The 26,616-nt window shown below is 33.6% G+C and overlaps 1 long non-coding RNA gene across 1 annotated transcript; it reads right to left on the reverse strand.

Annotated features, from left to right (window-relative positions):
- Nucleotides 1-8,134: 8,134 nt before the first annotated feature.
- On the reverse strand, nt 8,135-25,698 carry LOC140848202 (uncharacterized). Its single transcript, XR_012128763.1, has 4 exons — nt 25,521-25,698; nt 24,995-25,070; nt 21,882-22,003; nt 8,135-8,269 (listed from the first exon to the last, which is right to left on the reverse strand). It is a non-coding gene; the product is annotated as an uncharacterized lncRNA (long non-coding RNA).
- Between the last annotated feature and the right edge of the window lie 918 nt (nt 25,699-26,616).

Here is a 26,616-nt window from a genome sequence, read left to right on the forward strand (position 1 = left end):
GTGAGTCTGCTGCTGTTTTGTTCCTTCAGTTTTTTCTTTGTTCTTATACTCCACAGATGAGTGAAATCATTTGATACTTGTCTTTCTCCACCTTGCTTATTTCACCGAGGATAATACCCTCTAGCTCCATCCATGTTGTTGTAAATGGTAGGATTAGTTTTCTTCATATGGCTAAATAATATTCCATTGTGTATATGTACCCTATCTTCTTTATCCATTCATGTACTGATGGACACTTAGGTTGATTTCATTTCTTGGCTATTGTAAATAGTGCTGCAATAAACATAGGGGTGCATATGTCTTTCAAACTGGGCTCCTGCCTTCTTAGGGTAAATTCCTAGGAGAGGAATTCCTGGGTCAAAATGGTATTTCTAGGAACCTCCATACTGCTTTCCACTATGGTTGAACTAATTTAAATTCCCACCAGCAGTATAGGAGGGTTCCCCTTTCTCCACATCCTCGCCAATATTTGTTGTTGTTTGTCTTTTGGATGATGGCCATCCTAACTGGTGTGTGGTGATATTTCACTGTGGTTTTAATTTGCATTTCTCTGATGATTAGCGATGTGGAGCATCTTTTCATGTGCCTGTTGGCCAAATCAATTTTGTCTTTGGAGAAGTGTCTGTTCAGATGCTCTGCCCATTTTAAAATCAGACTATTTGCATTTTGTTTGTTGAGGTGTGTGAGCCATTTGTATATTTTTGTATTTTGGATGTCAGCACCTTACTGGATATATCATTTATGAATATATTCTTCCTCATTGTAGGATGCCTTTTTGTTCTACTGGTGGTGTCCTTTGCTGTACAGAAGCTTTTTAGTTTAGTATAGTCCCATATGTTCATTTCTGCTTTTGTTTCCCTTTCCCATGAAGATATGTTCATGAAAAGTTGCTCATGTTTATATTCAATAGATGTTTGCCTATGTTTTCTTCTAAGAGTTTATGGTTTCATGATTTACATTCAGGTCTTTGATCTACTTCAAGTTTACATTTGTATATGGAGTTAGACAATAATCCAGTTTCACTCTCTTACATGTAGCTGTCCAGTTTTGCCAACACCAGCTGCTGAAGAGGCTGTCATTTCCCCATTGTATATCCATGGCTCCTTTATCTTATATTAATTGACCATAAATTCTGGGGTTAATATCTGGACTCTCTATTCTGTTCCACTGCTCTATGGGTCTGTTCTTGTGCAGTACCAAATTGTCTTGATTACTGTGGCTTTGTAGTAGAGCTTGAAGTTGGGAAGCGAGATCCCTATGTTTTATTCTTCCTTCTCAGGATTGCTTTGACTATTCAGGGTCTTTTGTGGTTCTATATGAACTTTAGAATTATTTGTTCCAGTTCATTGAAGAATGCTTTTGGTATTTTGATTGGGATTACATTGAATCTGTAGATTCCTTGAGGCAGGATGGCCATTTTGACAATATTAATTCTTCCTATCCAAGAGCATGAGATGAATTCCAATTTATGAGTGTCCTCTTTAATTGGCTTTTCTTGTAGTTTTCAGGGTATAGGTCTTTCACTTCCTTGGTTGGGTTTATTCCTAGGTATTTTATTATTTTTGATGCAATTGTGAATGGAATTGTTTTTCTAATTACCCTTACTGCCAGTTCATCATTAGTGTGTAGGAATGCAACAGATTTCTGTGTATTAATTTTGTATCCTACAACTTTGCTGAAATCAGATATTGGATCTATTAGTTTTGGAGTGGATTCTTTAGGTTTTTTATGTACAGCATCACATCATCTGCAAACAGGGATAGTTCAACTACTTGCCTACCAGTCTGGGTGCCTTTTATTTCATTGTGTTGTCTGATTGCCATGGCTAGGACCTCCAGTACTATGTTGAATAAAAGTGGGGAGAGTGGGCATCCTTGTTTTGTTCCTGATCTTGGAGGAAAAGCTTTCACCTTCTCACTGTTAAGTATGATGTTGGCTGTGGGTTTATCGTATATGGCCTTTATTATGTTGAGGTACTTCTCTCTATACCCATTCTGTTGAGAGTTTTTATCATGAATGGATATTGACTTTTGTTGAATGCTTTTACAGCATCTATGGAGATGATCATGTGGTTTATGTCCTTTTTGTTGATGTGGTGGATGATGTTGATGGATTTTTGAATGTTGTACCATCCTTGCATCCCTGGGATGAATCCCACTTGGTCATGGTGTATGATCCTCTTGAGGTATTTTTGAATTTCGTTTATTAATAATTTGTTGAGTATTTTTGCATCTATGTTCATCAGGAATATTGGTCTATAGTTTTCTTTTTTTATATTGTCTTTTCCTGGTTTTGGTATTAGAGTGATGCTGGCTTCATAGAATGAGTTTGGAAGTATTCCCTCTTCTTCTATTCTTTGGAAAACTTTAAGGAGAATCAGTATTCTGTCTTCTCTAAATGTCTGATAAAATTCAGTGGTGAATCCATCTTGTCTGAGATTTTGTTCTTGGGTAGTTTTTTGATTACCAGTTCAATTTCATTGCTGATAATTGGTCTGTTTAGATTTTCTGTTTCTTTCTGAGTCAGTCTTGTAAGGTTATATTTTTCTATGAAGTTGTCCATTTCTTCTAGTTTATCCACTTTGTTAGCATATAGTTTTTCATAGTATTCTCTAATAATTCTTTGCATTTCTGTGGTATCTGTAGTGATTTTTCCTTTCTCATTTCTGATTCTGTTTATGTGTGTAGATTCTCTTTTTTTCTTCCTAAGTCTGGCTAGATGTTTGTATATTTTGTTTATTTTCTCAAAGAACCAGCACTTGGTTTCATTAATTTTTTTCTGTTGTTTTATTCTTCTCAATTTTATTTATTTCTTCTCTCATAATAAAGATGAGAGATGTTTCTACTGACCCTCTTTCTATTGATGTTGGGCCTCATTTGTTCTTCTTTTTCCAGTTTCAATAATTTTGAATTTAAATTATTCATTTGGGATTGTTCTTCCTTTTTTTTTTGTTTTGTTCTTCCTTTCTTAAGTAAGCCTGGATTGCTATATCCTTTCCTCTTAGAACTGCCTTCACTGCATTCTATAGAAGTTGGGGTGTTGTGCTGCTGTTTTCATTTCTCTCCATATTTTGCTTGGTCTGTTTTAATTTGGTCATTGATCCATTGATTATTTAGGAGCATGTTGTTAAGCTTCCATGTGTTTGTGAGCCTTTTTGTTTTCTTTGTACAATTTTTTTCTAGTTTTATACCTTTGTGATCTGAGAGTTGATTGGTTCATTTTCATTCTTTTTGAATTTAGTGAAGCTCTTTTTGTGGCCTTGTATGTGATCTCTTCTGAAAAATGTTCCATGTGCACTTGAGAAGAATGTGTATTCTTCTGCTTTTGGGTGTAGAGTTATGTACATGTCTGTTAGATCCATCTGTTTTAGTATGTTGTTCAGTGCCTCTGCGTCCTTACTTATTTACTGTCTGGTTGATCTCTCCTTTACAGTGAGTGGTGTGTTGAAATCTCCTAAAATGAATGTATTGCATTCTTTTTTCTCCTTTAATTCTGTTAGTATTTGTTTAAAATATGTAGGTGTTCCTGTGTTGGGTGCAGAGATACTTATATTGGTTATATCCATTTGTTGTACTGACCCCTAAATCATTATGTAATGTCCTTCTTTGTCTCTTGTTACATTCTTTGCTTTGAAGTCTATTTTGTCTGATACAAGTACTGTAACACCTGCTTATTTTCCCCTATTTTTTGCATGAAATATCTTTTTCCATCCCTTCACTTTTCATTTGTGTATGTCTTTGGGTTTGAAGTGAGTCTCTTGTAGGCAGCACATAGATGGATCTTGATTTTTTATCCATTTACATTTAGGATGATTATTGATAGATATTTACTTATTGCCATTACAGGCTTTGGATTTGTGGTTACCAAAGGTTCAAGGGCAGCTTCTTACTATCTAACTGTCTATCTTAACTCACTTATTATGTTTTTACAAATATAGTCTGATGATTCTTTCTCTCCCTTCTTTTTCTTCCTCCTCAACTCTTTATATGTTAGGTTTTTTTATTCTGTACTTTTTGTGTTTCCTATGACTGATTTTGTGGATAGCTGATTTTATTTTGCATTTAGTTAGTATTTAGTTGGTCTACTTTCTTTGCTGTGGTTTTATCTGGTGACAGCTATTTAGCCTTAGGCATACTCCCATCTAGAGCAGTCCCTTTAAAATACACTGTAGAGTTAGTTTGTGGGAGGTAAATTCCCTCAACTTTTGCTTATCTGGGAATTGTTTAATCCCTCCTTCAAATTTAAATTATAATCTTTCTGGATACAGTATTCTTAGTTTGAGGCCCTTCTGTTTCATTGCATTGAATGTATGCCATTCCCTTCTGGCCTGTAAGGTTTCTGCTGAGAAGTCTGATGATAACCTGATAGGTGATCTTTTTTTCTCTGTCTGTCTGCTTTTAATACTCTGTCCTTGTCTTTGATCTTTGCCATTTTTATTATTATATGTCTTGGTGTTGTCCTCCTTGGGTTCCTTGTGTTGGGAGACCTGTGGACTTCCATGGCCTGAAAGATATTTTCTTCCCAAGATTGGAGATGTTTTGAGCAATTATTTCTTCAAAGACACTTTCTATCCTTTTCTCTCTTTTCTTCTTCTGGTACTCCTATAATGTGAATATTGTTTTTTTTTTTGGATTGGTCACACAGTTCTCTTAATATTCTTTCATTCCTAGAGATATTCTTAACTCTCTCTGCCTCAGCTCCTCTGTATTCCTGTTCTCTGATTTCTATTCCATTAACAGTCTCTTTTACCTCATCCAGTCTGCTCTTAAATCCTTCTATTGTTTGTTTCATTTCTGTTATCTCCCTCCTCAATTGATCCATAAGCTCTTGAATATTTCTCTGTAGCTCCATCAGCAGGCTTGTGACTTATTTTGAATTCTTTTTCAGGAAAATTGGTGATTCCTGTTTCACCAAGCTCTCTATCTGGTGTTTGAGAGATTTTGGATTGAACAAGGTTCTTCTGTCTTTTCATGGTGATGGGAGTGGTCATCAGTGAGTGGCATGTGTGTCACCTGTGAGAATAAAGTCCCTTTCTGCTTGTCAGTTGCCTTGTCCATCTCTGCTGTCTGTGCTGGTTAAGCACACAAAGGGAGCAGCCTCTGGGTTAATCCCCTGAGCTATGGCACTGGTGGGGTTGACAGGCAAGCAGCACGTGTTCTGCTGCAAGAGCAAAGCTCCTTTGAATCTGCTGTTCTCTGCATACATTTCTGCTGTCTGTGCCAGTCAGTCGTGTGCAAGGAGCATCCTCTGGGTTAATCCCCTGAGCTGCCATAGGCGAAGCAGCCCTCAGGATGGCCTAGGGCACTGGCAGGGGTTGCAGGTGTGCAGCGAGTGCTCTGCCATGAGAACAAGCCCCTTTGTGCCTTCTGGTCTCTGCGCTCATGTCCACTGTCTCTGCTGGTCAACTGCACACAGGGAGCAGCTGCTGGTGCTAGGCCAGTTAACTGCGTGCAGGGAGAAGCCTCTGTGTTAAGCTGTGTGGTTGCTGTAGGCAGGGCTGCTCTCTGGATGGCCTGCAGCAATGGCGGGGACAGTGGTTTGCTCTCAGGTGCCTTTGGGGAGGAAGGAAACAGTCGGCTGTATTCCTGTAGGATCCCCTGAATGCTAATAAGAATATGTTTACCCTAGAAAGAATCCTTTGGTATATTATAGTTGAATATTAGTTGTTGTTATTCTTCTAAGATTTCTCCTGGGCCGACATAGATTTACAGCTCTTATACAATTGCCTTAAGACTCTGAAATATTAGTCTTTTCTTCCCCTTTTGGTTATGTGCCTTGATCCAGCAATTCTCTCTCTTCTAAGTGGGTCCAGGTTTCCCCCCCTTTCCTTTCCCCTTTCTTTTTCCTTTCATTCTTCCTCTTCCTTTTCATTTCCTTTTTATTTCCTTCTCTTTTCTTTCTAGACAATGCCTGATAATTTCCTAGAATTTATAAATCATAATGGTTTATTATTCCAGTTCTCCTATACCCATTATTCTCTGATAGTCATGAAATATATGTAAGTGGTTCCTTTTAATACCATTTTGTTGACTGGTACAATGGGAACAGCTATTGCTATAAAACTATTTGATGACAGAAACTGACATGAGACAGGAAAAAACATTTGAAAGAAAACTTGGGTGACCCCTTTCCCATCAAGTTCACATATACCTAGACTTCCAGCATCCTAAAGATCTTTGCTGTTCCTGCATTTCACTATAGTGACCTACAGATAAACTTGTATAATTAAATTAATAAAGATACTTCTTCCCTTTCTTTAAACCCAGTTTTACTCCTTTTTAAAATTTAGCATGAAGGACTGAACTAATTAAACTCACCTCAGGTCCAGAAGCTTTTCAAGATGAGAGAAACCCTTGTAAAAAAATATGCAAAGCTATTCATATTAAATATGCCTTTTATTCTAAATTCACAGCGTTAAAGTTATAACTAAGACAAGAAACTTTTGTTTTTCTCCCTGCCTTAATGAGTGCTTTATACTATTTGTTGTACACAAGATTGCACTGTTATCCAATTAGGAAAGTATACAGGATGCAAGGCTTATCATTATTTTGCACATAATTGAGCCATGAACCTTCTCCCATCATCATTGTTTTATCTCCCTCCAAGATGCTCATTTTCATGCATAGTCTTTGCTTTTTGACAAATTTGATGATGTATTTTGGGGGTTAAACCTCAAAGTAACTTGACATCCTCATTAATTTTTATGGCAACAACTATATTGAGCATGCTTATACTGAAAAGATGTTTCAGATTCTTATCATTTCTCTCTTTCTTGTTCCATTTATTACATTCAATTTTATGTTATGGATCAGAAAATAAAAGAAAACAAGAGAACTGCCCAGGTTTTTCAATTTGTGTTTTAGAATATGTTTAAGTAGAAATGGCAATTTGTTTCTCATAAACCAAGAGGCAGGTGTTCTATAAAAATAAACCTTTAGCAGTTCACATAACCATTTAGGTTATTTCAGAGAATTTGAAGTCTGAAAGGTTTGTTAGTGATTACTAAGACTACCCATCTTATTATATAAATGAAGTCACAAAGGTCTAAGTAAAGACACAAAAATTGTCAGAATAAAATTAAAATCACAGAGTATATTTTTCTAAGGCCAATTGTGTCTAATGCATGTCAAAGCATGCTAAAGTGTTTTAAAATAGGAGGCTATAATATAGGTAGAGTAGAAAGAATTGTCAAAATTTCATTCCTTCTGGACCATCCTCCAGAGTACTGTGACATTTATATTTGAACATGGTAGCCTTCTGTTTAAAAAGCTTTGCTAGTTATTCTTCATCTACAAAAGATTTTTACAAACTTTTATGATTAGAATCCCACAGCACCTACCATTTCATATCCCTTATTCAGCAATCAATCCCATATTGTTCTATAGTTGCTCACTGAATATGTGTTTTCATTGGAAGACCATTGTAGATGGATGCTTTTTTCTTCATACTTGATTGTGTGTTAGAAAATCTCTGATTAGTCTTTCCTACCAAAGTGTATCAACTCCTCTGGGCTGGAAGCAAGCTCTCATGAATCACTTTATGAGATGATCACCAGGGGGCAGGGTGAGCCGTTCATGAAAACCAAAGGGCTACTACTTCAAGCGTATGGTAGTGAATTAAAAATTGGCACTGTCTTTTAGGGGTACCAGAGGTGACATTGAACTGAATCACTGGGTGGACTGCCTGACTTAGGAAGATTCTTTGTAAGATAAGATACCTTCACTCACCACACAATTATATTTTTTAGAATCATGGAATAGAAAGATATGCAAATAAACATCTATATCTCTATCTCTGTTTCATCTATGAAACCTGGAGAGCCATGTGTGTTCCAGGTCAGAGCAGGGTTGCATTTATAAAATCATAGGTCCATCTATAAAAGTAATATTAAAATAACTCAAATCCTTTGCTTTCATCCCTGAATAATACCAAAAAACGGATCAAAAGATACAATTCACATCATTAAAGTCCTTTATTTCTTTTTCCCTTGGTTCTTTAGTTCCTAAAGCCCTTCGGAGATTCTCACTCCACAAATCACAACAAACCATCACATTCATGCCATTGTTCATTTTTCTCAATTAATTTCCTTTTCTTGGCTGCTTTTGTCCCCACCAGAAACTCTAATCATACCCATACCACTCCCTCATAGTCACCATGATACTGTCCCAGACGTGCTTAGCTGCTCATTTCTGGAAGTAGTAAATTCTGTCTTCCATGCTTGCAAATTTTCTCACTAGAATTAACTCTGTTTCCTTCCCTTCGTCTAACTCTGTAGGAGGTGAGAGTATATAATTGTAGATACATGTTAATAATTTTTTAAATTACATATGTCCATATAGATTTTAGTATTCCTAATTTTAATGTTTATAGATTACAAAAATGAAACATAAATAACAATCTCCTACATTTTCTCTACCCAGTGATATAGACAACACATCATTATGTGCCTTTTGAAAAGATTACATGTAAATATATGTTTTTTCAATATATACAATCCAAAAACAGGACTTGGATTATATGGTATATGTAATTTTCCATTCACACTTATTCTACAATATGTTCTAAGAAACCTTTGAATGCTTCTATAAAAATGTGATTTTAAATGTGTTTTATTTTGTGAATATACTATAATTTCTTTAGCCATTCTCATATATATGTACATATATGTGAAGGATACATAGTGAAATGGACTTCAGAAGGTTCCGTTTTATAGAAAGAACAATCTGATGTCAATACTTAAAGAGATTCACAACTACTTTTGAAAACGCTTCAGTCTTCAAAGAACCAAAGGTACTTTTAACTCCAAAGAAAATGGTTGGTGTAAAATGATACTGGCCTGGGTCCAGTTAAACATTCTTTTTAAGTTACCTTAAAAGCAAGTCAAGATGTCTCTCACTATATTTCAGGGGAGGAAATAGAAGTTTACCAATTTCCAATTTTATGAATTAAATTTTAAGTTCAGCAAGCGAAGTTCTTTATTAAATTTTGTTTCTATGATAACTAAGCATATGCTTATCAGAAGATATTTTAAGCTCACTGTAATCATTCAATTACTTCATCAATCTAATACAGACAGTACATATTCTTCATGGTAATTTTATTCAATATTCTGCAGTCCAGGCACACTAAAAATGCATTTTTTTTAAACAAACGAAATTGGATCAGTCAGTGAAAAGAGGCTGAGTCTGATGGAATTTTTAAGCAAATGCCAACTTCAGTATTCAATTTATTTATTCAAAAAGAGAGCAATTGACAGGTAAAGAGAAAAATTATATATTTTAATCACATTCTAAATTCATAGCTTAGCCCTGTGACAGAAAGTACCAAACAACATAAAATAATACTTTTGCCTTCTCTGAGCCTCTTACCAAAGAAGCTTTAAAAAGTTGCGAACATTAACCTTACTAGTAACCTTGATTTTTCAGCCAGAGAAACTAAAGTAACTAAGAGGTCCAGATGGTAGTATAAAGTGCAAAAAACAATTCAGCAAACATAGCCAAGATAAATCTCGCACTATGTTTTACTCTTATATGCAGCTGATCCCTTCTTCGCAAAAGAGAAAATACTACTTAGGACAACAATGACGCTGATGGTGACAAGCACAATGACAATAGCTACAAATATTTCCACTAGCACCATGTGATCTTAACAGCCATAGTGGTCAGAACAAAATGTTTGCATGGCTGGGAAAGTTTGAGAGCATTCAAAAATCTTCATCAAAATGAATTAAAATGAGGAATTTTGAAAGAAAAGTTTTGTATTTTTAAGAGAAGAATATGTTCAGATTATTATCCTCATCGTTAAGTAAGGATAGGGGAGCAAGGGAAAAAAATTGTATTGCTTTATGGTTAGTTATAAAAGGAAAAAACGGCCCACTTTTAAACAAAGTTTTGGCAATATTGGATAAGTTGAACTACATGAAACTGTTGTAAGGCAAAGAGTTAAATGTAAGCAATTTCATATGATATACCTAATAAAGCTAAGCCTATTTAGTTTCTCACATTGGATAGTATATATTTAGATACTTTTCTCTTAATTTATTTGCCTTTCCTACTAATCCCCTCAGGCCATCTAATCTCCCCTGATTTAACTTACTTCTCTCTTCTAAAATGCCCTTACTTAAAGCTTGCAGCCATGAGGGAGACATTTTTAACATTCCTTAGGGTTGCCACTTGAGGTAGAGGCTCTAGAGCCCAGGTCTTCATTAAAATGGTTCACACATGGAATTGCATTAACCAGTAACTAGAGTCTTAGCCATATTCCCAGTAACAGGAGTTTGAAGCTATTAGTAGATTTTAGAATCAGTTGGTTCTAGGTGTAATTGCATGTATAACCTCATAAGCATTGCAACTTTGAACAACTGAATTATTGTTATTGTACTAATTACTAATTATTGTAGTTGGAGTTTACAGATAAGCAAGGAGAGGAAATTAGAATGATCCATATAGTAATGGATTAGAGTTGATGACTTTAGTATAAATTCATGTTTAGCTTAGTATATAGATGCAAATGGTGACATGGAAATATTTATAGGTATATGCACATCCACAGGTTAATACACAAACATGTTTCCTTGCCTAGAGAGCCTAGTAATAACCATTCCTGGTAACAAAGAATGCATCTAGCACCCAGATCATGATTTCTAATACCACTTTCCAGTAAAAGAAACTATGGCTCCTTGGAAAAACAGTTTCTTTTAGGACTGGGGCAAGAAATATGCAAGATGAGCATGGGGAACCTTACAGTGCCATGAAGTAAGAGAGAACTAACAGCAACAAAAAAACCCTCAAAAAATCTATCATGATGGGATTTGTCAAAGGGACACAGGAGCCAACTAAAAGAACTCCCAAAGGCCAAAGCTGGAATACTTTGAACAACACAATAAACAGTATTGTATTATAGCGAAGTATAGATAACAATTCATGGGTCCATCCTGATATAAATAAGTTATTGAATAAATAAACAAATGGGAAAGAAGAGAAAAATATTCCATGTATAAAAATGCCTAATAATTTGAGTAGATATTTAACCTCAAAGATGTGGAGCAATATTTCCACTTAAATTTGAGTGGGCATGATGACCTCCTTCCAAGGAGTGTAATACGGAAAGGTGAAGAAAGAGTAACTTTCAGTTGAGAAGCCTGACCAACATGACCTCAGTAAGGTGAGGAAGGTCAACATCAAGAGTGATAAATCATGTTGATAATATGTAGCCTTGATACAATGTGCTGAAAATTGTACATTGCCCCATGATCTTCTTATCAAAAACACATAACCCTAGTTTAATCATAAGAAAAATAATAGACAATTACCAATAGAATTTTCTGCTAAATGCCTGACAAATGCTCCTTGAACAGTCAAGGTCAACAAAAACAAGGCAAGTCTGAGAAATGCTGAAAACAAAGAGTAGCCTAAGAATATATGACAATTGTAATGTTGTATCCTGGATGATATCTTGGAACAAAAAAAAGACATTAGGTAAAACTAAGGAAATTTTAATGAAGTATGTATTTTAATTAATAATAATGCATCAGTCTGGTTCACTAATTGTTACAAATGTACCATGCTAATGTAAGGTATTCACAATAGAAGAAACTGGGTGTTCAGTATTTGGGAACTGTAGTGTTTTCACAATGTTCTCAATAAATATAAAATTGTTATTAAAAATAAAGGTTATTGAAATAGAAAATTAGAATGACAAAATTAAAAACAACCACTAAATGAGTTAATAGAAAATTTTCTCATGCAAAAAAAGACAGTACAGAAGAAAGAGAGAAACAGAAAAGATATGGGAAATAGAAAACAAAAGCAAAGTGATAGACATAAATTCAAGCATATGAACAGCATTACATGTGAATGGAATCATATAATCAAATCAATAGGCTGAAATGGTCACATTAAATAAACAAATGAGATTCAACTTGATACTGTCTACAAGAGATACATTCAAGATTAAAGATATAAATAAGTTGAAAGTAAAACTTAGAAATAACTTTACCATACAAATAATTATGATTAAAGAGCTGTAGCAACTCTAATATCATACAAAAGACTCTAAAACAAAAAAAAGTCAGTGACAGATGTGAATTTTATAATGAGAAAAGAATAAATCCATTAGGAACATCTATCAATCATAAATGTATATACATTTAAGAAGAGTATATGAAGCAAAAACCGACAACCGACAGAATTGAAGGGACATGTAGACAATTAACAGTATTTGGAGATTTCACTACTCTACTTTCAAAAATAGAAAAAGAAGATCAATGTGGAAATCAGATTATTGAAAATACACTATAAGCAAATTAGACCTTACAAATATCTATAGAAAACCAGATCCAACAACAGCTGAGCACATATTTTTCTCTAGTACAAGTGGAAAAATCACCAGGATAGGCCTTATACACCTCAATAAATTTAAAAGGATTGATAGCATACAAACTATGTTGTCTGAGAAGAATGGGGAAACATTACATATTAATAACAAAAATTAGGAAATTCACAAATATGTAAAAATGAACAATACTTCACTAAAAAAAACAACATATCAAAGAAGGTTCTTAAAGTAGAATTAGAAAATACTTTGAGACAAATGGGAGTGAAAACATGACATAGTAATACTTATGAGATACAGTGAAAGCAGTGCTTTGAGGGAAATGTATAGCTATGAACATTAACATTAAAAGGCAGGAAGTATCTAAAGTCAATAACCCAACTTTACACCTTAAAAAAAATGGAGCAAGAAGAGAAACCTTAGGTCAAATCAAGCAAAAGGAAGAAAATAATAAGTATTAGAACAGAAATATGTAGAGAATAGAAAAAACAATAGAAAAAAACTACAGGAAAACAGAAGTCATTTCTTTGAAAATACCAATGAAATTGACAAAATTTAGCTACAGTGATAAAAGGATGGGGAGGAGTTCTAATTACTAAATTAAAAAATGAAAGATGGAAAATCACCACTAAACTTATAAAAATAAAAAGGTCTATAAGGCAATGGTATGAATACTTGTATATCAAATAATTAGGTTAGATGAAAGGGGTAAATTCCTAGAAAAATAATGACTACTTAAACTGATGGTAGAGGAAATAGAAAATCAGAATAAAGGCACAGTTATAAATTTAATTTATAATTATAAAATTTCTCACTAAGAAAATCCCAGATCCAGATGTCTTCAGTGATAAATCTTACCAAAAATAAAGAATTCGTACCAACCTTTCAGCAATTCTTCCCCAAAAATAGAAGTATAGGAAAAAGTTCCCAACTTACTCGATGAGGCCAATAATACTCTGATTTCAAAATCTAAGACATAACAAGAAAAGAAAACTATGGAGCAATATCCCTTGTAGATATAGATGTAAACATCCTTGATAAAATAGCAACCAAAATCTATAAACATATAGAAAGAATTACATACCATGACCAAGTGGGATTTTAACCCAGGAATGCAAGGTTGGTTTAATATTTAAAAAATTATACACTGTAATACATCATAGAAATGGAATAATGTGCAACAAGAGACTGATCATATCAACAAATATATAGAAAGCGTGATGACAAATTTCAACATTTTTTATGATTAAAAAATAAAAACTCAACTAGGAATAGAATATAATTTCTGAAATCCAATATATGGCATTTTAAAAAAACCCATAGATAACACATCATTCATTGGTGAAAGACTGAATGCTTTCCCTCTAAGATCAGGAACAAGACAAGAATTACGAAAGCAAATTAAAGCCATCCAGATTGGAAAGGAAAAGTAAAATGGTCTCTTTGTAGATGGCATTAGGTTGTGTATTGAAAATTCTAAGCAATCCAGTAAAAAATTATAAGAATTGAAAAATGTGTTCAGGAAGATTGCTTTATACCAGGTAAATATTCAAAAATCAGTTATATTTCTACACATCAACAATGATAAATATGAAAATGAAATTAAGAAAATCCATTCACAATAGCATAAAAATAATAAAATACTTAGAAAGAAAGTTAATAAAGTGTAAGACTTGAGCACTGAAAGCTACAAAATATTGTTGGAAGAAATTAAATAAGACCTAAGCAAACAGAAAGATGTCTCATGTTCATAAATTGGGAGATGTATTTTGTTTTGATGCCAATATTCTCCAAATTTATCTATGATTTATTGCAATCCTTATCAAAATATCATCTAGCTTGTTTGAAGGAGTTAGCCAGCTGATCCTACAATTCATATGGATATGCAAGAGACACAGAATAGCCAAAACAATTTTGAAAAAGAACAAATTTGAAATACTCATACTTTCCTATTTCAAAACTTAACAGAAGGATATAGTAATAAATACTTTATGGCACTGGAATGGGGATGGATGTATTACCCAAAGGAATAGAGTATAGAGTCCATGAATAAGCCCATATGAGTATGATCAACTGATTTTTAAGGATGCCAAGACAATTTAATGGGTGAAAGAATCATCTTTTTAAAAATTAATTCTGGGACAACTGAATATCAATATACAAAAGAATGAAGCTGGATTCCTATATCATCCCATATATAAAGATGAACTCAAAATGGATCAGAAACATAAGTGTAAGGGCTAAAACTCTAAAACATAGGAGTAAATCTTTAAAACCTTGAAGTAGGCAATGATTTCTTAGATGTGTGCCAAAAATACAAGCATGAAAAGAAAAAATAGTTAAATTAGGCTTCATAAAAATTAAAAACTTCCATGTTTTGAAGAACACTGTCAAAAATTGCAAAACAACTCACATTTCCAAATTATATATCTTATCAGTGTTTAGTATCCAGAATATATAAACAACTGCTACAACTCAACAAAAAAAAGGCAAAAATAACCCAATTAAAAAAAAAATGTGAACAGACATTTCTCCAGACATGATATAAAATGATTAATATGTGCATGAGAAGATTCTCAACATCATCATGCACTAGGGAAAATGAATCAAGAACACAGTGACATATCATTTTATACACCTTGGGGTGCCTATAATCAAATGACAGACAATAACAAGTGTTGACAAGGATGTGGAGAAATTTGAATCCTCACATAGCAGTCATGGGAATGTAAAATGGATAACATTCCCATTTTACATCATTTGGATAACAAATTTTACAGTCATTTGGATAACAATTTTATATTTGGATAACATTTTACAGTCATTTGGATAACAATCTGATAGATCTTCAAAATGTTAAACATAGAGTTTCCCTAAGATACAACAATTTCAACACTAGGTATAAGCCCAAATGAAATGAAAACATATGTCACACAAAATCATGTATTTGAATGGTCACATCAGTATTATTCACATTTGGCAAAAGAGAAGATGACCCAAATGTTCAACAACTGATGACTTGATAAGTAAAATGTGGAATGTCCATACAATTTTCTGAATATTATTCAGAAAAAAAACGTAGAATAAAATCTAACACATGTTAAATTTACTGAATTTCTAAGTATGGATAAACCTTGAAAGCATTACTGTTAAAGAAGCCAGTCATAAGAGACCACATACTATGTGACTCCTTTTCTATAAAATAACCAGAATAGGCAATCGTATATAGACAAAAAGTAAATTAGTGGTTATCCAGACCTGGAGAGTGGGAAAAATGGTGATAGACTGCTAATTTGTACCTGGTTTGTTTTGGGGGACTTAAAGATTCTGAAATTAGATTGTCATGATAATTGCACAATTCTGTGACTACATAAGAACAAATTACACACTTTAAATGGATGAACCATGTGTTGAGTTATATTTCAATAAAGCTGTTTCAAAAAGTATTGATCCAAAGTAAAGGCAGAATTTAATAACTTTTCTCTGAATTGCCGTTCTCCTTCCTTACTAAGAAAAGAGAGCCTTGAAAGAGTGGCTAAGCCTCATGGATGTCTGGAAGCCAGGAATGACTTAGAAAAGCCACATGCAAAAAAGGAGGGGCTCTCATCTAATTCATAAGGTTTTCCTAGCTTGATAAAATAGTATTTACTTTCAGTAATACATTGTGCTTCAGCTTCATGGTATGACTGAACAGCAAAGCCAGACCCCTGATTGTCTTTGACTCTATCCGTGAGTATGAGCGAATATATATGGTTGGTGTAATAATTCACCCTGCCTTAGCTATGTCAATTAGACTTCAATGTGCTTCTAACCTGAGCTTCTAGGTCCTACTACTTATTTTTCTGTCTTTGAATGACATTATAGATTTCAAGGAGCCTCAGAATTGCCTCTGCTGCTTGCTTTATTACATTAACATGATTCCCTAAGCCTTTCTGCTGCTTAAGTACATAGAGATGGCAATAATAAACCTTTTTCCATTTTATGGTTTTAAGTCATGACTAAGTAAATTTAGAATTTCAATCAATTCAGTTTAAAATGTCATCAAACCAACTGTTTAGCCAATTAAAATTACCTAATGCTTCAGTGCAAGTGTATTGAGATGCTGAAGATAAGCATTATAAATCAAAATCATTTTCCCCAAATGGTACCTTAGCATTTGCTAACTCATATAAGATTTTGCTGACCACCGAATTTATTCATTGTATAATGTTATTTACTGTTTATGTAGTTATGCTAGTTTGCATTGAACTCCACAACTGTTAATATGGTAGATTTCTTAGCTTTGATTACAAAGAAGTGATGTTTGCTCATGCAGTATCCAATTGTTACGTTTGTATAAAATGTGACTTCTTGCAAATATTCCTTTGCTTTTATTTCTGTGCATCTGCAGGGATTGTATGCTGATTTCAGTGACAAAAATTTAGTTGAGACCAATGCAAATTTTGAGCAATTTAATTGTAATTATCAAAACATTTCTTAGAGGGTCAACTTTAGTTTCAAATGCATCTTCTCTCATTAGATACATTTAATTACATCTATTATGACTTTTGTCTTTTTGAAGTAGAGGAAATCTTCAACTCCATGGAGCTTCTTGCCTATTGTTTTCAATTATTAATATTACTGTTATTGGTACTAAAGTAGTTTTATTCACTGAACAGTACTTGAGAAATGAAAAAAAGGAAAGTCCAAGAGACACAATTAGAATTACAATGTGGTGCTTGCCATCGGTCTGCAATTGTAATTCTTCTTTGTTCAAGTCATTTACAAATGCCCTGATCACTGCTTCTAATTCCTTGATTATTTTAGCACCGTATTTACCATTGTTTTCTCACATACCAAGAATCTTGCCTAATTCTTGATAATTTGAATATCCACATAGATCATCATCTTTCAAGAATTTTTGACTACCTCCTGGTTTCTTGATCTCCCTTCCACCTAATCTTATCTGCCACATTTCCCCAGTCCTCACTGCTATGGACAAACCACATTGTCAGCATCAACCTCTTCCATCATAACGATATGAATTCAACTCCCTGTCTTTCCAGTTTATTTTCCCTTCATCCCCAACTATTAAAATTTATTGACCTCACTAGGTCCTAAATAAAACCTCCTTTGTTTCTACCTGCTTGTTACTGTTCCTTACTTTCTATATTATTGAATCCTTTCCTATCTAGTGTGGTTTCTATAGTCTATCATTGGACTAATTTTCTTGCATGTACCTTTGCTCCTCTCTCCTGGGGAAATTTACCCCAAGCCTGGGTAAATCCAATTATCTGTCTATCCCACATCTGCATTTTGATAGTTGACTTGGGTGTGGAAAAACACAAACTTCATTGATTCTATGATAAAAATTGCAAAATGAATTCAATGACATTTTAGTTGTTTTCCTTCTGAGGCCCAAAGTCTATAACCCAGAAGTTTATATTTGTAGTAAAGTAGACAAATAAGTTAAATGAATCACTACATTATTATTTATAAGGTTTCTCTCATAATTCACAGATACTTGAAGTAGCCAAAGCTTTCTCACAGCTACGAAGAACATTTTCTTTTGATCTTGTGGCCCCATACTAAACTGTCTGTTCATTCCCTTATTTCTTTAAGCTACTTGCTCCTGTGGCTTTATTTGTATATTCTTGTCCTTAAATGTTGACTTTGGTTTGCATATATAGAAGATGATCTCTCTAAAGTATTTAATTTTAAGCTACCGTATACTAAGTTCAAACCATGTTGGCACAAACTGTAAACTGAATTTACCTCCAATCTTTAGCAAAGCCATTCAAGGTAGGCATTATTTTCATTTCATTAATGTCTAAATGTCTCCATGCTTAAAAGTCATACAGCTAATAATAAGTTTTGGAAATAGGATTCCTTTCTAGGTATGTTTAACTCGTAAGATATGACTTGTATGAAGTTATTTAGCCTCTTCATTGCCTACCAAACTTAAGATTACATAAAAAGAAATATGTGTGCTTCTTCATAAGAGTGGGTTTAACCTCATTATCATGAATAATCCCAATACTCCTTAACATCTACCCTAAATGTACATTTTCACTATGTTTATTTTACCTGAAATACCTTTTACTACTTGATTTTTATTGCAGAAAATGTTTCCTTTTTTCCATTTGATTTTATTTTTATGTTAACTTTTATTGAAGTGTAAATGTAGAAAAGTGTAAGTGTATATAAATTGTAAACTCAATAACTTTTCATAATGTGAACACACTAATGTAACCAGTTCCCAAATCAAGAACTAGAACAGCACTTGTACACATACAGTATGTTATCTTTTATGCTTGGCTTCTTTTACTCAATGCTAATTGCATGCTAAATGTTGTGAAATTCATTCAATTTTATGTGTAACAATAGCTTTGTTCATAACTGTGTAATATTTAATTGCTGGGATGAAATCCAATTTATTCCAACCATGATGGGCATTTGAGTTGCCACAAATTTTGGGTTAGCATGATTACTGTCTATATTCTTGAACACATTTTACATATGGAAATGAATTTATTTTAGTTATGTAAGTGAAATTGCTGAATTACTTAGTATTCTTCAATAGAAAGTGATACTCACTTCTCTCAAGTGTTGTGCCAATTTATATTTCCATTAACATTGTATGTGTTCCAATTCCCACCAACACATGAACTTGTTTGTTTTTTTGGTGAATATGTCTGATATTGCAGTATTAATATTCATGGCTCTAATGATTAATGAGCATCTTTTTTATATTACTTGACCATTTGGATAACTTTCTTTTGTGAAGTGCCTGTTCAAATCTTCTGTCCTTTTTTTAAAATTGTGTCATTATTTTTACTTGCTGACTTGAAGGAATCTTTTATATAAGTACTTGATAGTGTATTCACATTACACATCTTACCATACACCTTCCATATATATCTCCTACTCGATAGCTTCATTTTTCACATAATAATGATGTCTTTTGATAGGCAGATACCTTCAATTTTAATGTAGTCTGAATTCTTTTCCTTTTTGTATACTAAGAAATATTTCTATCCTTTTTTCTTTGATTTTTATTCCTCGCTATTTATTATATATGGTTCTTTCTTTTAAAACATTTAAAAGACAAAGCATCCCACATTTAATTTTATCAATATAAGAGGTTTTGAAAGGGCCTGTGCAAAATATCTAACGTTAAAGATTTTCACTAAAACTTCATCAATAAAAAAGATTTAATAATGAAAAGATGCCACAAAGTATTATTATTAGTACTTACCTCTTTTAAAGATTCCCAATTAATTGCAAAATATCACTTCTCCAAAAGAGATAGGCATTACTGATACAATGAATGATGAAAAGTAGAGTATTGGTCTACTTTAAGGAAAGGATGTGTTTCATCCTTGAGAACACAGCAGTATTTAAATTTCTCATCAGCAAAGCTGACTACATTTTCTTGATTTAACAGTTAATTACACTGGAGCTAATTATTAAAACTCATAATAAGTGATGCAGCAGAAACTACAGTATATGCCCTCTGAAAATGCAAATAAGCAATAAACATTTTATTCTAATTTACTTCTATTTTAATGTTCATATGCTAGTTTGATCATCTGATCTCTGTCCATTAAGCTTATATACATAACTAAACTTTAAGTAGGAATGAAATCTCATTGTACTGATTAACCATAAGGAGCTACTTAAAAAGAAAGAGTGATTATCATAAACTTCCTGAAAACTGCTCAATTTGGGTTCAACTGCAATGAAAAGGGACATTGCTGCTTCCAGTGTTCAGTCATTTTCAAAACCTAAGTTGGTTTTACACTTACGGATCAAACATCTGAAGTTGTTCCTAAACACATTCAGAGGGAGTAGTGGCTACTGTGAGTTAAAGCCAGAATTTCATCATACCATTTAAACTTAAGACAGTGTATAATGATTGAAAAACAGTTTGCTGAAGTTAATGAGGTTGGGTTTAATCTCTTTTAAAAAAATAGCTGCACATTTTTATATTCTTCTTGTTGGTTCACAGACTGTGTTGTTTTTCTCAACAAGAATCTGTGTTATGGTTTCAGTCTGGACGTGCTTGTCAGAATCATTGTTTTCCTAAGATGGTGTGGTTAATATACAATTTAAGTACCATCAAAATAACAATATAATGTTTTTAACTTATACTTAACATTGACTTTCTAGTTTGAGTTTTTTTTTTAACAATGAACATATTTTTGAGGTAGGTAAATCTACTTCAGTTTTCAGGATAGCCACACATGGAAAGAACTAACTTCTAATATGTGCATTTGTTTAAAATATTTCCTTCCAAAGGCTCATGATAGGTGATGACAGTGAGGCCAATTTTTTAGGTAATTTCTTTGATGTTGTTGCTTGACTGGTGGTGCTGCTGTTTTACACTGACTGGTGTCCCTGTCAGTCCTAGGCATCAGAACACCGAACAAATGTGTAATTGGTCTGCCGATGTGGCTGACAGGAAAGTCCTGCCCCTGACGAGGGCTACATCTGGGTAGCAGTGAGAATGAGAAACAAGGAGTGAAGCAGTTCAGAGGAATATATTACAGTGAAAAAGTTTGCACAGAAGTAGGCATGAGAGGACCATAGGACACCAAAGCCAAGAGACCACTAAGAGGAACATGGAAACAGAATGGAGCCCTTCTGAGGGTCACATTAGGAGATGTGATAGAGATGTCAAGAAATGGCTGTGGCTGACATGAAGGTGTCTTGGTTTGAATACCGTGTTGCCATTTTCTACATTTGGGGTTTTACCTACGTTTAGACCAACATGAGAGCAGTAGCATCTGTGGCTGCCAGAGGAATTTTTGCAAGGTTGACACATTGCAAACCTTTATTATTACAAGCTATTACTTAACTTAGTGCTCTGTACATGGTGAGTAATCAATAATATATACTTCTGTAAATATAATTCAATATTTCTACCCACTTCTGGTCTTCATTCTATCTCATTTCTTGTAGAAAGATTTTCTCCTATAGATCTTAAAGTTTGCAAGTGGTTCTGAAACCCTCAAGTCAAGAATGCTTGCATTAAAGTTCTCATCATAAAATTTTCCTTTCTTCTCTCTTTTCTCTTTTATCTTCCCCCTTTGCTCTCCATATCTCCTTGGATATATCTTTAAACACTTACTGATTGGCTCTGGACATATGCAGAGAAAAACATCTTATATTAAGGAGAAATTACAGTTTAGCTGGCAGAAACAATGTGTAAAGTAATATTTATAACTCACTGGAGTATGTTGTAAATATTATTGACTCTGAATAAATTTTAGTTTACTTAATAGGGTAAATTGGAGCAAAAATTTAAAAAAAAGCAGCATTAATTTATATTGTCTTGATAGGAGGGTTATTAAAAGTAGTTTCCAGGGAATCCAAAGAGTAATGTAAAAAAGCTTGCATAACATATTGGATTTGTTTCCTATGGCTGCTATAATAAAATACTACAAACTTGGTGGGTTAAAATAACATAAATTTACTCTTCACAGTTCTGGAAACTAAAAGTGTAAAATGAAGGTGTCTACAGGCATATACTCCTCCTGAAGGCTGTTGGAAGGATCTTTCCTTACTTTTTCATAGATCTGGTAGCTTCTGGAAATCCTTGCCATTATTTGCCTTGTGTAAGCATTGCTCCATTATCTGCTTCATCTTCACGAGGACTTCTTTTCTGTGTCTCTTAGTGTCCTTCTTCCTTATAAAGAAACCAGTCATTGGATTTAGGGTCCACCCTAATCAACTGTGACCTTATCTAAAGTTAATTACAACTATAAAGACCCTATTTCCAAATAAGATTGCATTCTGAGATTCTGGGTAGACATGAATTTTTGGGGAATAGTATTCATACCAGCACACACATATTGGCCCTTGCACCCCCTGCACAAAACATACATCTTCCATTACATCCACTGTGTCATAGGTCTGTAGATAAACAGGTAGGGCTAGAAAAGGCTTCTATAATATACTAGGTCAACTAAGAAATATATATCAAAAACTTTTTAATTCACTTTTTTTCTTTGACTATGTATTTATTTATTTTTCCTAAAGACAGGAGAGGTTAAGTATCTTAGAGACAGTATTTACTTTCTAAAGTCAAGATTCAAATATTATCTAAAATGTTTGATTTTATTCCTTACAGAAAGAGAGAGCTCTCACTTTTTTTTTTCTGAGACTTCCACAATAACTTCTTCCCTCCTCCCTAAAATCCTGACCATTTTTTCTCCTCTAAACCTCAGTTCCCTGGACCACCTAGATGTTTAGACTATAGCAAGTTTGAACACATCTGACAAATGTGCTTCTGAATTTTGTCCAGACCAATTGCTTAACAGCAGCTCCTATCTCTCTAAGAACTCATTTACTGTATCCAGAACATCTCTGAGTCATTTATCAAGAGTTGCTCTGTACAGCTTAAAAATGAGAAATTCCAAGTGATATACTTGGAAAACTTCCTTTGAGCTTGGACTGTCCTACCTCTTTTGGTAAGTAATAGTGTTTTTTATGATCAGTGAAATATATATGCTCTTCTTTTCCAGAGTAAAGAACCATGCCTATGATATTAATTACTTAAAACATCATTATTTAATGAAATAGTATCTCAATATTTATTGATTCCTAATTAGTGGCACACACTTCAGAAATACTTCTCCCAAGCTGTAGATGGCATATAAAAGCATGTATGTTGGACAATTTTTAAATTGTATTTGTATTTCTTTGGTTAAAAATCATGCCATCTGCTTCAATAATTGCTTGGTTTTAGCAAGAAATTATAGAATCTAATACAATCTTCATTGAGCTTATGGGAGAGGAAAACAACAATATTGTCATTTTCACTGAAAATTAATGTAATCTTTAGAGAAAGATATTTTAACGTCACCTATGCATTGCAAAATAGGACATTTACACATAGATGCAGACTCTCAAAACAACTAACTGCCAGGTTAAACAATAAACTGGTGCTAAAGAAATAGCAGAAACAATTATAGACTAGTGCTTGGGAAAAAAAGCTATACTTCACAGGGAGGGAGCTTTTGACCTATGTTCTCATTGAAAACAAAAAGAGATCAATTGCTAACTGCTAATTATGCTTCTATGGCTATTTTTCCAAGAAAGGATGAATGATCACTGAGTGAATAAGGGTTAGAAGAACAAAACACCTTTGATATTGGCAACTCATAAATCCAAAATTGGTTGGAGTTAGAATATATGCTAGAGTTCAGAAGTTTGAATGCTTATCCAAACTTGACTATACCCATATCTTTAAAAAATGTCAGGTGCCCACTCTTAATTGCTATTTAGTGTCAAATGCAGGAATAGAGATTATTCAAAGTAATAATGCAATATTCTTATGTATTAGTCACTGAAGTCCTAGGGAACACTGTTGCGATGAATGAAATGTTAGTATGCATTTTGATATCAAATGCTATAATTAAGACTAACTATAAATTACAGGGGATTGCTGAGTTGAGCAAGGTGTCTTTCGTGAGTGTCATTTATAGTATTCTTTGTCCTTGTATTCTCTAATTCAGCCCTTTGAGCTAAACTGACCCTGTAATTTACTATAGGAGGTGAGGTGATTTTCTTCTTCATTTCATGGCATACAGATTTTCAGTATCGGGATAGTCATTAGATTTTATCACAGTTGTTTCTCTATTTTCTTCCCCATATAAGCACAATCCCCAGTAACCAAAACTTAGTCTTGTTACTACTGAAGCCTATGCCAAGGACAGTGTCTTTTCCTTGTAATTGTCTAACAAATGTTTTCTAGTTGAATGAGTATACTAATAAATAACGGAATAGTTACCAAAGAGGACTCCATCACCGAACATTGAACTATTTGTTTCCATACATCTGAATATTAAAAGCTGTTCACCTAGATTTTCCTTAAGCAACATTTTTTCATTGGAAATGCCTTTAAGAAAAAAACTACTAAGTTCTTACCAACTGATAATGTAGAAGATAATGGGCAATCATGCTTTATTTTCTTAGATCAGTGCTCAGATCACCATATTGTCTCATTAATGTATAAGGGATCTCAGGAAGAGAGCTGGTACTGTTACGTATTAATCTGAGATTAGAAAATTTTGGTATTTGGATGAACTATGCATTGAATTTTCTTTTTGCACCAGATTAAAAGTCAATGTGGCATTTAAACACTGAACAATGTTCAAACATTAATTGTAATTTTTGTTCCTGGCTTTTCATAATTTTTGTAATGTCTTTTATTTATTGTTTGGAGTGCTTCAAATTAGGAGAATACCCTTTGAATACTAAATTTTTTGAAGATTTTATTGGTCATTTTGGTACACAGCCTTTTAAAATGGCTCCCAACTATTTCCACCTCTTGTTTTCTATGCTTTTGTATAATCCTTTCCCCTTAGATGTGAGTTGGATCTACTAAATTGCTTCTAACACACAGAATATGGCAAAAGTGATGAATTATCTCTTCCAAGATTAGGCTTTGAAAAGCATAATTCTGTACTGTCTGTCCAGTCTCTCTCTCTTGATCTTCTCATGTGCTATCTCTGATGAAGCCATCTGGTGAAACCTAAGTGTTAAGGAACTGAGGAAGGCCTTAATTGGTCAAAAGGTCCATTGGCAGAGAGGAATTGAGGCCCTCAATCCATAGGCCTTGAGAAACTGAATCACACCAAAAACTATATGAGTGAGTTTAGGATTGGGTACATACCCAGTTGAGTCTCAGTCAACACTTTGATTGCAGGCTCGTGAGAGCAAAGCAGAGGACACAGGTAAACTATGCCAGACTGTTGAATCAGAGAAATTATGACATAATAAATATGTATTCCTTTAAGTTGCCAAGTTTTGTGACAGTTTGTCACATAGCAATAAATAGCTAATACGATGCATATCATACTTCATGCACAGATGTCAGATGATATCCAAAATCAAGTCCCATTCAAAAGAGAGATTTTCTTGAAACTTAGGGGTTCCAAAATAACATTAAATTCCATGACTCTACCAAAAAATATTTATTCCTTTCCACCATGAAATCTACCCAGAGCCAGATTGGAGATACAAAAGCAATTAAGATAAATTTATCAATAGATACAACTTGTTGCTTAATTGGATGATTGTAATCCATTAGTTAAAATACATTCTTGTAATCAGTAAGAATATGAAATGTTATTCATACCAATACTCATTCTTAAACACCACAAAACCCCAAATCACATATCTGGTAGAGGAATGCATACCTGCTGCACATTTCCCAATCTTGGGAGTCATTTAAGACTGTTTTCCTCTATTGGTGCTTATAGTAGAATAGTAATTTCAATTTAACCAATGAAATCTTATTGCTTTCTAGAAGAATTATCTCAATTGCTGGTATGAAGCACTGTACTAGTCTCTTCAACCTAATTGTGGAAACATGTAAGATGGAGCCTTTGATATCCCGGCTCCCTGAGTGACTGCCACACAACAGCCATTGCCAAGTCATAATGCACATATTGTGAGGGAACAAAACATAAATGGATTTTGTAATAAAAGGCTGACAATTTGTGTGGTTACTGTAGCATCACTAGGCTTATCCTGACTCATTTATGCCTAGGGTTAAATTGGATCCGTGAGTCCAAATCTGGAGGCATGTTTGTGTGACAAACTGATTTTTCTTGTTTTTATTTTTGCTTTTTAATTCAGACTCTAGGAAAGATTAAGGCAGATAATTGGCCATTCAAAATTATCTTTTCTTAAATTGCTTCCTAAAAGCCACTAGAGGAATAAGTAGTATTTGAAAATTTTCTAGCCCCTGTGAGTTCTCTGTTAGTTTTATTTTAATATTAGGCTATTATATGAGTATTAATATTATTACCCACATTTTTGTGAAAATTAAATTATAATGTAATATATTAAGAGTAGTGAATATAATGTAAATAGTTTTACTTTGGCGATTATCCTGAGGATTGATTCAGTCATAATGTTTTAGCAGTTTTCCTGTTCCTCTCCTGAATCATCAATTGTAACTGCTGGACATTCCATTTGAAAATACATAGCCAGTTACAGTTCTGAGCTAAAAAGACAAAAAAATTAAAAAATACAACCTCAACCACATTCCCACCTCCATTTACAGTCCCACCCATTTCTTTCTTCCATCTAACCTGCTACTTTCTCAATCTTTCTCAACCGTTTCAGGTTGATGACAATTCCATTCTTCTTGATGTGTAGGCCAAAGAACTCTATGCCATTCTTGACTGCTTTATTTTGTACATGCTCTGTGTTCAATCTATCAGTAAATTATTTTGGTTTCATCTTTAAAATATGGCCCAAATACACTCATTTTTACATTACTTGATT

This window comes from Manis javanica, chromosome 3 (assembly GCF_040802235.1).
Source record: "Manis javanica isolate MJ-LG chromosome 3, MJ_LKY, whole genome shotgun sequence".
Taxonomy (NCBI): Eukaryota; Metazoa; Chordata; class Mammalia; order Pholidota; family Manidae; genus Manis; species Manis javanica.